Raw genomic sequence first — 18355 nt, forward strand, 5'->3', positions numbered from 1 at the left:
CTTATACAGTCATAGCCAATGTGACCAGTAAGAAAATGTGATTTTTCGGCTTGTGACAGTGGATACACACAGAATATATGTATATATCAAACCGGCCTTAAGATTAAAATCAGAGAGACTGATATCAGATTAATAGATCATAAATATATAACAACTTAGTTATAAGTAAATGATAGGTTTTAATATACTCTTTTAACACTGGTGATCAGTTTAAACAATGAGAAATCTTACCCTGGCTTTCCTGCTGCTCTTCCTGGTGTAGCTGATGGAGGCGTAGGAAACACCATCTTCAGGGTCAGCCTGCACAAATAAAATGTATTATGATTAGTTATGTATGTATGTATGTATGTATGTATGTATGTATGTATGTATGTATGTATGTATGTATGTATGTATGTATGTATGTATGTATGTATGTATGTATGTATGTGTGTATGTGTGTATGTGTGTATGTATGTATGGATGGATGGATGGATGTGTGTGTGTGTATGTATGTATGTATGTATGTATGTATGTATGTATGTATGTATGTATGTATGTATGTATGTATGTATGTATGTATGTATGTATGTATGTGTATGTATGTATGTATGTATGTATGTATGTATGTATGTATGTATGTATGTATGTATGTATGTATGTATGTATGTATGTATGTATGTATGTATGTATGTGTGTATGTATGTATGTATGTGTGTATGTATGTATGTATGTATGTATGTATGTATGTATATATGTATTAAATATGCAATAATTAATCTTTTGACCTCTTACTTTCTGCATAACAAAGTCAGAAATGCTTGTTGTTTTTTCGATTTCAAAACTTACCATCTCATCATTGGTCTGTGTTTCCTTCCCTGAAAATAATAAAACAGAATCAACTTAATCTTCCACAGTTAAAACCCAGGTTCATCAAAAGCTTGTTGTTTGTAAAGTATAATGTGTGAATGTCCTCACCTTGAGTCCTCTTCCGTCTGATGACAGCCACAGTGATTATTGTGAGTGCTGCAACACCCACTATCACAACGATGATACACCTCCACCAACCTGGAAGAGAGAAGTTACAAGAGTTACATATACTCACAGGTTTCTATCTATTTGTCTTTAATTGAATGAAAACATGTATTTTTTAACTGTAAAAGGAGTGTTTCTATTAGTCACTACGTTTATTGTCTTGTCCTGTTTGATTGTTGTCGTTATCAGGTGCATCTTCGGTTTTCCCTTTTTTCCTAATTTTCACTGCTGTCCATGTTGGTTTAATTGTAGTCACCTTCCCTGCATCACCACCTTAATGAATGAAATAACAAAATGCTGTAAATGTATACAAAACAAACATGCAGTAATCATCTCACATCACGACATAAAGATGTGATGCATCAGGATGAATGATTTTAAACAGCTCATCATATTCTCACCTGAGGACTGAAGAGAAACAGCTGAGGTTCTGTAGCCATCAAACACTTTACAAGTAAATCAAGTTAACCGTACCTGTTTTTTTGTTGATTTTAGCTGTTGTTGTTGTTGTTGTTGTTTTTGTTGTTGGTGGTGGTCGATTATTTGTTGCTGGGTTTTTTTTGTCCTCACCTAAACAGATGGACAAAACTTAACAAACTATTCAATTGTAATCGTCCATAAAACGAACAAATATTGAAGTATTTTTTTTTAAACCAGTAAAAAGTGACTTCAAACAGATCATCATGTTCTCACCTGAGGACTGAGGGCTGAAGGTCTGCACTTTGTCAAAAGCTGTTACATTACAAGTAAACAACTCAGACCTTTCTGTGTAACTAAAATGAGAAGTCAGAAATGTCACAGAGGCAGAGCAGTAAGACTGTGATGTCTTTATCTCTCTGTGATCTTTAACCACATCTCGACCCTGAAGCAGCCACTTCACTGTGTGTCTACACCGTCTATATGGCACCACAGAGCAGCGTAACGTCACCTCATCATTGTCCTGATGTTCAGTCACTGAAGATGGAGATATTGTGAGAGAAAGACAACAAGAGTAACATTAACTTCATCACTGTAATCATAATTATTGTAATGTTTCAGTGTATTGTTTTAACAAGACAGTTTGAAAACATTATGATGTAAATACTCACTGGTAACAACTGACAGATACACCTCAGAGTCTGATCCGAACTGTCTGCACAAGTAAAGCCCAACATCCTCCTCTGTGACCTTCTTTATAACCAGAGAACATTTCTCTGTAACTCTCAGTCTCTCTGATTTAGCTTTGGCTTCATTCTTAATCTGCCTGCATTCAAACAGCGTCTCTGCTGGTGTGTTCTCTGAATAGAAGTACCAAATAGTACTCTCACCCTTATCCTGATGATGTTTAACTATTTCACAAGGCAAAGTGACTTCATCTCCAACTCTGACAATGTTGGAGTAACGTTTCATTTCTGCAACTGTTGGAGAAAAGAGTGATGATCATTTTAGATACGGAAGTTTTTCAAATGTCTCTCTATGCGGGTTTGAGTGTCCAAGAGTTCACTTACTTCGACACATTACTAACACAGTAATCTCACCTGGAAAGTGGAGCAGCAGCATCAGGAATGAAGACATTATGATCCTTCTGAATTCAGACATCGTGCTTCTCTCTCGGTCTCTGGCTCTCGACTGTCAGAGTCTCTAAACTGCTGCTTCTTTAATTATAACTCAACATCTGCTTCCTGTGGTTTAGAAGTCATTTCCTAATTCTGACTTCATCTCTCCTCTGATAGTTGTTGACTTCATGTGTGACACTAGCATTTCATCTCTCAGTCTTTTGTGTTATAAATAAAGTAAAACACTTTTTTATCATCAGATTTCTAAGTGTGATGCATTTCGCTGAATGTCTTGTCTTTGTTTATTCTCAATGAGGGTCACTGTAGACATACGCTCTTCATCAGCAAAACAAAAGAGGAAGTTGAGCATGCTAAGATTTTAATGAATGTTAACAACTTGGTGGTTCCTCTTTGTATCTTTGCAGATTTATTTTTATTTTTCCGAGAACTGAAGAAGCGTTTTTGTGAAGATGTGGTTAACAGACTGACTGAACTGGAGGAGCTGTCTGAAAGCTGACAGCATGTTAATCAGGGGGTTTCAAAAAGTCTCCTGGACACTGTGTAATGGAACATGTTATCACGCTGAGTGACTATTTAAAGTTCACCCTCTGTTCTTCTTTTTCAAGCTATTTCTCACAACAGGTAGAAACAACTGTCCTGACCTAAATGAGTCGTAAATAGAGCTATTTGTCGTTGTAATGTTAATGGTCTTGTCCTTTTGTGGAGTGCAGACATGATTAATCTCCATTTGCTAGCAGATGTGTTTAAAAGAATCCTATATATAGTATGTTTATCTTTTCTGATTGTCACAGCCCCTCCTCTTCTATTCTTGGTGTGAAAATGTGAATATAAGACCCTCTGCAGACCTTCTGACTTTTCTTTTTTGCTGCAGACTGCTCGACACTCTGTGACGATGTACCTTCTTGCAAGAATAAACTCCCTAAAAGACTGTTTATTTCAAGAATCTTGATTTCAGTATAACGGAAAGGTTTCCTCACCCTTTTATTATTATGTGTTTGTGTGTCTCGATATATTTCCACCACAACCGAGCCAGGTGTTTTAGCCTCTTCCCGATGGGCCATTCTCAAAGCAGCCTCTCTACCTTCCTAGACGACGCTCTTCTCCACTCTCCAAGAATGCATAACAGTATGTTAGACAAATCATACAGTTCATCTTTGGCAGTTCTATCAGGGTGGTGAGGAAGGCAGGTTGACCCAAATAAAGAAACAAAAAGAGATGTATGTATATATAACCAAATAAGCGCTTCATTAAAATAAATCTTATAAAAACAACATGAAACTGAGGGAGCTAGAAAGGTTAAATAAAGGACCCTAAACTAAAAGTTGTGGAACCAGGAACACAAGAGCAATGAACTTTGACAGGAACACTGACAGAATATCGAAAAGACCTGTTTAAATACAAGTCAATCAGAATCACTTCCTCTGTTCCCTGAGTGCAGACAATAAGGTAAATCTGCTGCAGCTTAAAAAAAGAAAATCAAAAATCTGTAAAAATCATTTTCAACAGGAAGCTGATTTAAATTTCATTTAGCTTTATTTTTGTTAGTACGGAAAATACAAAATGCAGTGTGGTGCAATAAGCAGAACAGTCCAGAGTAATGAACATATTGTTTTGATAATATATATTAGAAACAGTAGGGGGGGTTATATCATATGCTAAGATATATACAAAAGGGACATGTGGAGCAGTTATAGTAAAAAATGCAGGTATAAGGTTAAAGTACTTCCTGATATAAATACAAGTTATCATTATAATTATAAAAATGAATGAATAGTTAATTTGCAAAAACAAATTGAGGCTGTTTCTACATTAAAACACCAACACTAGTTTTACTGGTATTCCCTGAAGAGCACATTTAACAAACAAAAAAAGATTCAGGATCATTTTACAATTTAGATGTTTCATGAAACACTTGTAGGTATGAACATGTGCAGCAGTTACTGTGAGAAATTAAGGTGTAGGTGTAAAATGTATACTGTGAGTACAAGTACTGCTAATATTGAGATGTTATATACAGAGACTGTAGACCAGGGTTTCTCAAACTCCGGACCAAGGTCCAGATCCGGACCGAACTGGAAATCAATCCGGACCGAACCCTGTGTCCCATTATAAAAATAAAAAAAAATTATAAAAAAAAAAAAAAAAAAAATTCTGATTCTGATAAATTAATGTACATCATCATGTATGCGCGTCTTGTGTCTGACGCGTTGTGAGAATGAACGTGCATATATATTTACTTGTGTGTGCGAGCGTGACACGCAAGCAGACCGCAAGTTAACCGCAAGTTTACCTTGACTTTCTAATGCTTCTAATGCCTTTTTTGCCGAGGTTCAAAGCATTGACTACAGACAAACAGTGCCATTTCTCCCACTAGTTCAATCCACCATACTGTATGTATCAGCGACGTGCAGTCAGGGGAGGCAGAGCCTCACCTGTCATACTCCAATGTAACGGAAAAACAATTAAAGAAAAACTAAATAATAATAATAATAAAATGTCTCCACTGATCTGTGTTGTAAGTGTGATTTATGTATGATTCCAATCGCTTTTTATAGTCAAAATCAGCAAATTTGCCGAGCTCCGCTACGGGAGCGATGAGAAGTGATGCAGGGACGAGCTCTGCCTCTCGTAAGCCCACAGTAACTTGCTGGAGCGCGGGCACTAATTTAGCGCGGCCACTTATTTTGTGAGCGCGCTCAAGCCATTTACTGTGGGGTAAGGTGAGGCACAGATGAGATCTGCCTCACCTCAGAATGCGTCACCCCACAGAAACTGTCTGGAAAGCGGGCCCTAAGCGCATGCCTGTTACCATCTCACTGTAGGTCACCAATGTAATGTTTATAGATCCCTTTATTACATTTATCCTCGCCATCCATAGTCTCTAAATAACTTATTTTACGTATATATGATATTTAGGCTCGCTGGTCTCATCGTACAACGGCAATGAAAAAAGCACCAGGAGAGGCAGCCATAACCTCTGCCGCACTGAAGGGGGCGCAGGTGAGCCCACAGGTTCTTGTTGCTACTATTCTACGCAGAGACGGTAGGGGGGGGGGACTTTACTGGCATTGATCCGGACCAGTGACCTTGTATAAAGTTCACAACTGGACCTTTAATAAAAAAGTTTGAGTACCCCTGCTGTAGACTATAGATCAGATATATACAGTATAACTATGTATGGGAATGTGAGAGCATAATTAAAGGATGTTAAATCAGAAATGAATGATTATAATAAGCTATGTCTCCTATCACATGGAGATGAGTTTCTGAAGTGCATCATCATTCTGCTCCTGTCAACATGGAACAAAGACATGGTAAAAACACAAGTACTGTAAGTACATTTACTCAGGTTCTGCACTTAAGTACATATTTTTTAAACTTTACTTGAGTATTTTCACTCATCACAATCTGTCTTTGTTTTCCTGTTTTATGTTTATTTTCCACAATATATTTCTAGACCGACTGGAAAACTGGGTGGGACTTAAAGGACAGGAAAAACGTTGTTTCTACAGGTAACTACACATCTGAATTTACAAAAATGACATGTGGGGTTCCTCAGGGCTCTATCTTGGGGCCTCTTCTCTTTAACATCTACATGCTACCACTGGCTGCATGTAATTTAATTGTAAGCATTATAAAGAGTTGTTGATTCAACTACATGGTTACTCTGAAGCGTCCTTAATGAGTTGCTGATTTCTGTTATTTTGCTTAATTAACTGTTTTGCTTTTCTGAGATCATTTAATTTGGATACATAAATATTCTAAATTAATCTTGTGTTGCATCTTCTCATGCCTGTCATATATCCACTGTTAAAATTGGATAAAAAATAATACACACATTTAATTATGCAATGTTCAAACTCACCATGTTTTCTTCCGTCTGTGCTTTGCTCCCTGAAAAAAGGACAAAACAAGTTGATATTAGATTTCACCTTTATTTATATTTTTTTAATTCATCTGTGAAAATCTCTCACCTTTACAGTAGCTCTTGTCCATATGTTGACTGTAACCACGGTGATGATGAGAGCTGCTAAACCCACAGACACGATGATGAGCCTCAAGCGACCTGGAAAAGAGAAGTTAGAAGAGTTCAATATAGTCAGAGGTTTCTATCTCTTTATCTCTCAAATCTGAATGAACAAAATGTCTCTTGGCTGTTTGATGCTTCCTCGTCACCTTCACACAGCCCTGCTGGTCTCTGACAGGAGCAGATTGCAGGTTGAAAAAACCCTCAGCTCCGAGCTCGGCAGAATCTGCACCTGGCTCGCCGATAATAAATTATCATTACACCTGGGTAAAACAGAGTCCATTCTCTTCGGTTCGAAACATAATCTCAGCAAATCCGACGACTTCTCAGTTGCAGTGGGTGACATTATTGTCACAAGTAAGAAGGAAATTACATACCTAGGATCTATTCTTGAGGCAAACCTCTCCTGTGACAAAATGGCATCCAATGTAATAAAAAAAGTCAATCAAAGAACTAGATTCCTATACCGGATCTCCTCTCTGGTAAACAAAAACACCCTGAAAACTCTGGCAGGAGCACTCATTCAAGGGTACTATGACTATGCTTGCACGTCATGGTACCATAGCACCTCCAAGGCGCTAAAAATAAAACTTCAAACATCGCAAAATAAACTGGTCAGACTACTGCTTGACCTTTCATCTAGAACCCACCTCACCTCTGCCCACTTTGACAACCTAGGATGGCTTAGAGTAGACGACAGAGTACAGCTACTTGCAATGGGCCTGGTCTACAAGATCCACTACACCTCTATGGTACCCATGTACATGTCAAAATTCTTCCCAAAGGTCAAGGAATACCATGATCATAACACCAGAGGGAGCTCCACAAATCATGTAAAACCCAGATTTGGGACAAAAAAAGGGGAATACACGTTTCGCAATTATGCCACATCAAGGTGGAACGCTCTTCCCACAACTGTAAAGGAAAGTAAAACTATACTTACCTTCAAAACCTCTCTTAAAGAGCACCTTCGGGGGAAAGCATTGCAAAACTGGCCCCGGTAATGGTACAAATCTCAACCTGTCGTACAATGGACAGCTTCCCCCCCCCATCTATGTATATACTCGCATTTTAGACTCTGTTACTAACTGTATATCTGTAGACTTGGTATGTCTTAAATGTCCGGTTAGGATGTATTAGAACGAAATCTAAAATGAAAATTGTAAATAAGCCATCTGTATGTAAAAAACCACCTGTATGTAAATTGTAAATAAGCCATCTGTATGTCAAATATGTCTTATATGTCTTAAATGATATGATGAATTGGAAATGGGGGACCCTGATGTAAACAAGACGAAAGTCTTTCTCTGGTCTGCATCCCCTTAACAATTGTATGTTTTGAGCTGTACTGTACTGTACCCAATATACAAGCTGTTAATAAACTTTTCAATCAATCAATCAATCACAGGGACACATACAGAACATACAGATACTAACACAACTTATTTATAACCCAGACAGTTCTTCTTTTCTACATAAAATGTTACCTTTATAAACTATGTTGGATCTGAGTCCACTCCTTATCCTCTTCCAGTACATCCAGGTGTGTATATACTGCATGTGTGCATGTCTTTTCTAACTGTGAATGCATATTTTCTGTTCTCTCACTACCTTTATTGTTGTCCTCTTGTTCTGTTTGATTGTGGTTCTGTCCTGTAACCATCAAACACAAAACTTAACAAACTATTCAATTTTAATCGTCGATAAAATAAACAAATATTGAAGTCTTTTTTTTACACCAGTAAGAAGTGACTTTAAACAGATCATCATGTTCTCACCTGAGGACTGAGGGCTGAAGGTCTGCACTTTGTCAAAAGCTGTTACTGCACAAGTAAACAACTCAGACCTTTCTGTGTAACTAAAATGAGAAGTCAGAAATGTCACAGAGGCAGAGCAGGAAGACTGTGATGTCTTTATCTCTCTGTGATCTTTAACCACATCTCGACCCTTAAAAAGCCACTTCACTTTGTGTCTACACCATCTATATGTCGACACAGAGCAGCGTAACGTCACCTCATCATTGTCCTGATGTTCAGTCACTGAAGATGGAGATATTATGAGAGAAAAGACAACCACAATATGTAACAACATGTAAATGTACTTCATCACTGTAATCATCATCATTATTGGAGTGTTTCAGTTTAGAGACAGTTTGAAAACATTATGATGTAAATACTCACTGGTAACAACAGACAGATAAACCCAAGAGTATAAACGTTGTTGTTGTCCTGATCTGTTGAACTGTCTGCAGCTGTAACTACCAGCATCCTCCTCTGTGACCTTCTTTATAACCAGAGAACATTTCTCTGTAACTCTCAGTCTGTCTGATTTAGCTTTGGCTTCTTTGTGAATCTGCCCGACTTCAAACAGCCTCACTGAGCTTCTTAAATCACTGAAGAACCAGGTAGTACTCTCACACTTATCCTGATCATCTATCACATTGTCAAAAGGCAAAGTGACTTCATCTCCAGCTCTGACAATGGGGTAGTAACGTTTCACATCTGCAGCTGTTGGGGGAAAAAAGCAGAAAGAAATATAGATGTCATAAATGCTGACAGAATAATGATGTATTATATAAAAAGGTAAAGAGTTAGAGTTCTGGTTGACACATTAAAACCAGAGTTAATTACAGATCCACATAACTAACTTAAGTGTTCATAGTGAGTGTGATGATCACTTTAAAGAATATTGCTATGTGGGTTTTAGGCCCCATTTACACGGGAACACAAACGCAAACGAAACGCAAACTAACCAAATTCGATATCAAAAAAGTCTTCCGTTCACACGGATACGGCTCAATAAACGTGTCCCTTCACATGAGACTGCTTGACCCGCTGGAGACGCTGTAGTACATATGCCGGGCCTGTAAGTGGCGCTGTACTTCCGCCACAAAATACACCAAAAGCAGCGAAGAAGACCACCCGAGCATGGTTGCCATGGTTGCCAGGTTGCCCTTCTGTTTATGCGCCGTGGTGGATTTAGCAACATGTAGTTCATGTAGTTCTCCATGTCCACTTGTTGCTGATGGTTGTGGTAGAGGAGCTGTAGATGTTGCACTAACATCTGTAGCATGGTCAGTCATACTTGCCAACCTTGAGACCTCAGAAATCGGGAGCATTTCAAAACCACCGCGGGGGGGGGGGTGCTAGTGGATCGCCGGAGCTGTATTAGATTAACATTGACATACTTATTGTAGTTGTAAGTGCACTGTCTTGTGTGGGCTGGACCTGTATTTTACAGGAAAGGAGTGAGCAGAGGGTCGAGTTGTCGATTCTTGTTCTGTTTTCTGTGACTATCTGCCTCACCCTCTCAGACTTTCAGTTGCGCACACTACTAAAGAGATGCGCGACCATGGAAACCAAACAATGGTGTAGCTGTAAAGTCCGAGTGGAAACAGTCCTGAGTAAATCTGATTTTGTCAGAAATCGGGAGAAATGCGGGAGAAATATGACCGGGAAGAAACCGGGAGAGGGCAATGAAATCGGGAGTGTCCCGCGAAAATCGGGAGGGTGGGCAAGTATGTGGTCAGTAGCAGTAGCAGTAGCTACTGACCATGCTACAGCAGTGAGCAGCAGAGGTGGGGAGAGAAGGGGCTATGGCTTCATCGTTATCAGGAAATGATCGTATAGGACGTACACACGGAGCCGTTTGGCCCCCCAGAGTGTTCCGTCCGCAGATATATCCACCTTGGGACCCGTTATCGTTTTAGGGGTCCGTTTCCGCGGTTCCGTTACGGCCTCGTGTGAACGAACGGGCTATACGAAAGAGAAAAGTAGCGGATACAACCCGTTTCGTTCCCGTGTAAACAGCACCTTAGTGACCAAGAGTTCACTAAACTCATCATGTTACAAACACAACTCATCATTCTCAGTTAAAGGAACAGTACATAGTAAAGTACTATTAGTGATATTAAAGCTGTTTTATTTAATGTAATTGGTAAATGTTAAATGGACTGTATTTTTAAAGCGCTTTATCCAGTCTTTCACCCCCTCAAAGTGCTTTACATGTACATGCAACAAGTCACCCATTCACACCCAATTCATACAGAGCAATGTGCTGCTTGCTCAATGAAGGTGTTAGAGCAGGGGTGTCAAACTCAATTTAATCTCGGGCCACATTAGCATCATGGTTACCCTCAAAGGGCCAGTTTTATATATAAGACTATATAAAAATACATATATAAATATATAATAAATATAAAATAATGTATTATATTATTGCCTCTGCATTGGATTATTATCGGATAGGGTAATAACTTCATCATTAACTATGTCTGAAAGCAGAAGTTTAGGGCCAATAATTGAAAGTCTCTTCATTGAGAATGATTTAAAAAGAAAAGAAAAATTCTGGAGAAAAAAAAGTCACAAAAAATAAATACAATTTTGAAAAAAATGAGTGACATTTTGAAAAAGTCAGATTCTGAGAAAAAGGGAATATTTTGAAGAAAAAAAGTCCAATTTGAGATGCATTGTGGGACATATAGTTTATGGGCAACGTGCATCTGTAAATCGGCATGTTACCATATAATAAACATCTTATATTCTTTGCAAGCTCTTGTGGGGCCGCATCAAATGAAGTCACAGGCCGGATTTGGCCCCCGGGCCTTGAGTTGACACCCCTGTGTTAGAGCCATTTTCTTTTCATCATTATGGTTTGAATGTTTGTCTTATTACTATAAGGCTATAGAGTAAAATCTGTGAGTCACAATACGCTTTAAAAGATGTTAGTTTAAGTGTCACTTATTTATGGCATGACATTAGTACACAGCTGAGGGTGTGATTAGACAGGAAGCGGTAGAGTCTTTTGACCGTGTTCTGTTTGTTCTTTTTGTTCTTTTCTGATACGGAGAACTTTTAGTTACTTTAAAGCGAGGAAATGTGTCTTCATGTTTGTATGTCGCCTGGATCAATGAATAAACCTGATGTGATTCAACGCTACAACGATCTCCACAAAGTTTGTTTGGAAGCAAAGAGAGGCGCGTCATAACCCACAACCCCGATAGAGGAAAGTGGATATTAAATGTAGAAACGGATTCAAACTCCACGACAAAAGGTATCATTCACAGACCGTTCCCCATTGGGAGCGACTTGGGGTTTAGCATCTTTCCCAAGGATACATCGATTTCAATTGAAAGACGCCCTCACTACCTTTCATTAACAGTCGTAAACAGTGTGTGTTCTCTGCATCCTCACCTGTAAAGTGGAGCAGCAGCATCAGGAATGAAGACATCATGATCCTTCTGAATTCAGACATCGTGCTTCTCTCTCGGTCTCTGGCTCTCTACTGTCAGAGTCTCTCACCTGTTGCTTCTTTATTTCTCTTCTGAGAACTGAAGGAGTGTTTCTGTGAGAATGTGGTTAACAACAGCAGCAGAGGTCTGGAGGTTTTTCCCTCTGATGCTGACCAGATAAGATACGTGCTTAAAGCAAAACCGTGCAGAGAATGTACATATAGCATTATATATTATGTAGTTGTTGGTGTATTATTACTATTATGAATGATTCCTTTTCATAAGTACTTGCAGTATTGTTTTTTTTTAACATCATTTTTATCAGAAAACCTACTTGCTAATGGTGTTTGAATGCACACACAGTGGTCTGAGACCTGGTGGTTTTTCTCATGAATTGCATCTCTGAGAACTAAGATAGAGGTTTTGTTGTGGCTGTGGTAGCAGCAGCAGCAGAGCTCTGCAGGTCTAAACCACTGATGTTGACCAGATAAAAACAGAGACATGAGTAATGGAAACAGTAACTATTGTCTAAATGAACTCTAATGAAGTATAATTAATGACTTTTTAACACATGTACCCGCATGTTTTTCTGAAATTCTTAAAGGAGAGGTGTCATGCTTTTCCGGTTATTACCCGTCCCCTTGTGTGTTATGAAGGTTTGTATGCATGTAAACGGTGTGCAGAGTCAAAACCCTCAAAGTACACCGAAAGCGAGTAAAACTCTAACAAAGAAAATACCTCCCCAAAACGCCTCGTTGGAGATACGTCATTGTCCATTTGATTCTTCCGGGTACGGCATGATGTCAAGCCGTACCCGGAACGAAATGGACCAATCCGTGGAGCCGTTACGTTACGTCCGCGGAGCCGTTACGTTAAGCCCCCGCTGATTGGTCCAAATTGACCAATCCACGGACTTCCTCACACACACATCTGTGTGCAGCAGCGATGTGCAGTCAGGGGAGGCAGGGGAGGCAGAGCCTCACCTGTCATACTCCAATGTAACGGAAAAACAACTAAAGAAAAACTAAATAGTAATAATAATAAAATGTCTCCACTGATCTGTGTTGTAAGTGTGATTTATGTATGATTCCAATCGCTTTTTATAGTCAAAATCAGCAAATTTGCCGAGCTCCGCTACGGGAGCGATGAGAAGTGAGGCAGGGACGTGCTCTGCCTCTCGTAAGCCCACAGTAACTTGCTGGAGCACGGGCACTAATTTAGCGCGGGCACTTATTTTGTGAGCGCGCTCAAGCCAGTTACTGTGGGGTGAGGTGAGGCACAGATGAGATCTGCCTCACCTCAGAATGCGTCACCCCACAGAAACTGTCTGGAAAGCGGGCCCTAAGCGCATGCCTGTTACCATCTCACTGTAGGTCACCAATGTAATGTTTGTAGATCCCTTTATTACATTTATCCTCGCCATCCATAGTCTCTAAATAACTTATTTCACGTATATATGATATTTAGGCTCGCTGGTCTCATCATACGTCGGCAATGAAAAAAGCACCAGGAGAGGCAGCCATAACCTCTGCCGCACTGAAGGGGGCGCACGTGAGCCCACAGGTTCTTGTTGCTACTGTTATTCTACGCAGAGACGGTAGAGCAAACAACAAACTAGACTTTTGTTTTTAAACTAGAGGAAGATGAGGACTTTTACAAAAAAGTAATAGAGATTGTTGTCCAGAAGGATAGCATGGACTTCATCTTCAAGTCAAGGTAAGACCACATTTGTAATGAAAATGGGATCTTACTAAGAAAGAACAATCCAATACAACCTGCTCTCACCAGAATGCGTGACTCCACCACGACTCCTTAACACCGCAGTGCGTGGTGGAGTCACGAACTTTGCTACATTTACATGTCGCCACCACACAACAACCCCAATGTAAAGTGAATGAGGCTCCTTTGTCGTGGTGCACACACGCATTTCTACAACGTCCCGCAGTGAGCTTTTATTCTATAAAACGTTTTTAAAATCTACTTTATAGCTTGTAGTAACTCACAGGAGGCTTCTTTTATTTTATTTGTATTCATAATCATTTTTATTTTTCGTCAGAATGTATTATGGTGCATTATTTACCAATTTTTGTTCTCAAAAAACAGTGCATTGTGTGTAATACAACTGTGATTTTTATTAAATTAGTTAGTTTTTAAGGAAGGCCAGAGCTTCAGCTGTGTCAAATAGATTGTTCCCTTTAGTTAACGTTATTTAAAAGATAATTATATTCCTATTTGATCATGTCCCCTTTATTGTATTACGGACCCAAAGAGCGATGAGCGTCCATTCCCATTGGATAACGGAGGATTTGACACCCGGAAGTAAGTATTCTCCTTACTGTCGATCGATTTTATTTACAGTGATATCTGCACTACTCATCGACTCAAAAACACCAGATTATCCTTGTTAATTACACAACATTGATTGGTTTAAATTGTGTGCAATGCTTTTGTATTTTCCCCTTTCGATTCGGAGAAACAAATATTTGTTCGTAGTGTGTGGATGGCAGAAGACACTACACTACCCAGAATCCTCAGCTATGGGACTACACCATGTGCTTAGAACGTGTCCGACCTCCCCCCCCCCCTTAGGTCACAGGCTCCTCCAACAGTGCAACACAATAAAACAGATACACAGACAAAATAGTGCAGTAAATACAAAAATAAAAATAGTAAAATAGTAAAAAGTGAAATAGTGCAATAAGAGTCTATATACAAGTGATTGAATATGATATATTAGATAAATAATTTCTAAGTAGCAGCCAGATGAATGTTATGGATGTTGTTTCAAAGTTCAGGTGTTTAATAGTCTTATGGCCTGTGGGATGAAACTGTCCCTGAGTCTGGTGGTTTTAGTCCGGATGCTGCGGTACCGCCTGCCAGACGGCAGCAGACAGAACAGTTTGTGGCTGGGGCAGGGCTGGACTGGGACAGCAAATCGGCCCTGGCATTTAGACCCAGACCGGCCCAAATCCATAAAATAAACGAATAGTAGCGGTTCCTGACAAGAAGAATAACTCAGTATAATTTTAAAAAACGCTATTATTATCCTTTTTACGTACCAGGGGCAAACAAAACTAATACATACCACAAGTATGTGTAACTATCAATCATTAGAAATTAGACATTCAAACCCTCTCACAAAGCGAACAGTGACCGAGCACTAATAGGGGGGACTGGGGGGGTATGCCCCCCCCCCAGAAGAAAAGTTTTCAAAATAACCCCTTAAATGATGACTTCTAGTGAATTTAGGGGGGGGGGGGACCCTATAGTGCCCTGCCTCCCCTTTCTATGACAACAATGGACAGCTTCCCCCCCCCATCTATGTATATACTCGCATTTTAGACTCTGTTACTAACTGTATATCTGTAGACTTGGTATGTCTTAAATGTCCGGTTAGGATGTATTAGAACGAAATCTAAAATGAAAATTGTAAATAAGCCATCTGTATGTAAAAAACCACCTGTATGTAAATTGTAAATAAGCCATCTGTATGTCAAATATGTCTTATATGTCTTAAATGATATGATGAATTGGAAATGGGGGACCCTGATGTAAACAAGACGAAAGTCTTTCTCTGGTCTGCATCCCCTTAACAATTGTATGTTTTGAGCTGTACTGTACTGTACCCAATATACAAGCTGTTAATAAACTTTTCAATCAATCAATCAATCACACAATAGAGATAGGACCAGATGAGTCTACAGGATGGGTCGACGGCATCTTTTTTATATACATTGACGCTTTCATTTAATTTTTCCATCCTTTTTTTAATCGCTGTAATTGTATTGCCTTTTTCATCTGTACACACGACACCTATTGCACGTCTGTCCGTCCTGGGAGAGGGATCCCTCTTCTGTTGCTCTCACAGAGGTTTCTTCCTACTTTCCACTGTTAATTGTGGGGTCTGTTTTGGGGAGTTTTTCCTTGAGCGCTGCAAGGGTCTAAGGACAGAGGATGTCGTACCTGTACACACTGTGAAGCCCTCTGAGACAAATTGTAATTTGTGATATTGGGCTATATAAATCAAATGTGATTGATTGATTGACGCACGCAAGGGGCTATAGTGCAAGTCTTAGGCGGCTGGTTTCTCAGAACCTCACAGAGCACACAGAACTGAAGGAACACAGGCTTAACCAAAAATACTATCCACTGTCTTTATTTTTTTTCCTGAGAATAGGTTTGAAAGAGACAGATTTAAATTTACAAAGAGAGTTGAAGCAACATTTGACAGAAATCCCACATAAATTACAAAAGTACACAACTAGCAAGATATATATACTGTATATATATACTGTACACACAAAGTAACTTATATACTAGACTGAAATAACTAAAATGAATGCTTGTTGTGGAGAGGGGCACTATGTCCAGCGTCCATTCCTCGGGGTAGGAGTTAGTGTTGTGTGTGTGTGTGTGTGTGTGTGTGTGTGTGTGTGTGTGTGTGTGTGTGTGTGTGTGTGTGTGTGTGTGTGTGTGTGTGTTGTGTGTGCGTGCGCGTGCGTGTGTGTGTGTGTGTGTTGTGTGTGTGTGTGTGTGTGTGTGTGTGTGTCTGTTTGCATGTGTGAGTGTAGTTGGGGGGCTTTGGGAGAGTCAAAAAGGATGCAGGTGACCTCTTTGGTCCCTGATAGAGGTCCATACAAATAGGCATTGACATAACAATACAACACAGTTAATTGTCAAAACTACATGTGTGCCTCAATATTTTTTATCTATTTCTATATTATTCATTCTATATATTGTCAATCAAAACTACCACAAAAAGCTGACTATAAACATTTTTTTCAGGTCCCAAAAGACCACTGTTGCCCTTATAACCACATGAGTAAATAAACTAAACAAAACAAGCTGCCAGCTGACAGTAATTGTTCATGAATGGTGGTTAACAAAATAATGACATTCTTTCAATGAGACAACGTATCAGAGTCCCATTAACAGTGGCGTTTTTATATGTACAAAAGTGGTGGGGCACAAAAAACTTAGATGTCTATATATAAGCTTCTGCAGTGACGTGCAGTGAGGTTCATGGCTGCTGAGGCACTGGCACTGACTCTTCAGGTTTACAAATATTATATTTTGACCTAAACCAAAATATAATATTATTTTCAAAAGCTTTTTTTGTCTGATGCTTCGATTAATTTTAAACAGACAGTTCAACAAAAGGATACCCAAAAAATGTCATTTTATCATTTAAATATTGAATTGTTCTCTCTTAGTAAGATCCCATTTTCAATAAAATGGCGGTCTTACCTTGACTTGAAGATGAAGTCAATTTGCCTATCCTTCTGGACAAACATTTCTATTACTTTTTTGTAAAAGTCCTCCTTATGTTCTTGTAGTTTCAAAAGTCTATCATAAATCTAATCCATAGATTTATGATAAAAAAATTATATAAGTAGGGTAGACATGTGGATGTTATCCGGCTAATCAAAACGTGCATTTATCTAACAGGTACGTTTCCCACAGATCTTATTTCGAGCTATTTTCTAAAATCCTCTGGAGAAATCTCATTGCTTTTTTGTGCTTACTTCCTGGTTTTAGGACGCGCCACTGCAGCTCTCTCGTCTCCTCTTCACACACCACACTTTTCGCGGCACACGTACTTACAGCCAATCAGCTCTGAATGATTTGAGATGACGTATGGTGGGGATGGTAGCTCCATGCCCCTCTGGTCATTATTTTTTTGCCACACACATTTCATTACAAAATACTCTGAGCATGCGCAGTGAAGTTTTTACAGTCACCGTTGACTTCACAGCGAGAGGAAGGGGCATAATCAGGTTTTGTCCCACATGGCTCTAAACAGCTCAATAGGCACACACTGTGACTGTAGACACACTAATTAGAAGAACACAGACTAAAACAGCAATGTACAGACGAATCAGATGATTAAACATGATCTTAAAATATATTTTATATTTTTTTTTATTTTTTTTTTTGCATTTTTGTAATCATTATTTGTAATACTTTCTGCTGACACTAGGTGGGGCTGTGCCCCACCTGCCCCTAATGACCAGTCGCCACTGCCCATTAAGCTATATTTTAACTTGCCAGGGAAAACCTAAAAAAGCCAGCTTACTAGCTCGTAGGTTAACGAATGTTTCTCTTATAATATTTGTCTTATTAGTGCTTCATCAAGGGGATATTAATGGGTTCCAGAACTACAGAGTATCATAACCTTAATAATAATCTTTTCCTAATTTTCTTAGCTTCTGCTTACCGCGAGTTCTCCTCCCTCTCCCCACTCGCGCTGATCTCTCTCCCTCTCATCATCTTCCTCACCACCAATATCGGCCACGGGTGCTGAAGATGGACCTGCTCCCCCTTTTCGCTTGGCCTTCGTCTTCGCCTTCGCCTTCTCCATTTCTAACTCGAACTTTTTTTTTTCTCGAACGGCCGGCTCACCTCCTGGGGGCGTGATTTAATGATGCACACCGAGCGGCCCAAAGGGGGAGGTGATTAAAGATTTGATTGGGCCGGCCCAGTGTCAATGACTAAAAACATTTAAACAGAGGGCCAATCTACCCGTCT

At 39.4% G+C, this 18355-nt stretch overlaps 1 long non-coding RNA gene across 1 annotated transcript; it reads right to left on the reverse strand.

Annotated features, from left to right (window-relative positions):
- Positions 1-231: 231 nt before the first annotated feature.
- Positions 232-1280, reverse strand: LOC117482522. The gene is made up of 4 exons (XR_004555895.1): positions 1271-1280; positions 958-1047; positions 829-857; positions 232-300 (listed from the first exon to the last, which is right to left on the reverse strand). It is a non-coding gene; the product is annotated as an uncharacterized LOC117482522 (long non-coding RNA).
- Positions 1281-18355: the final 17075 nt, after the last annotated feature.

The sequence above is a fragment of the Trematomus bernacchii genome, unplaced genomic scaffold (genome assembly GCF_902827165.1).
Source record: "Trematomus bernacchii unplaced genomic scaffold, fTreBer1.1, whole genome shotgun sequence".
Classification (NCBI taxonomy): domain Eukaryota; kingdom Metazoa; phylum Chordata; class Actinopteri; order Perciformes; family Nototheniidae; genus Trematomus; species Trematomus bernacchii.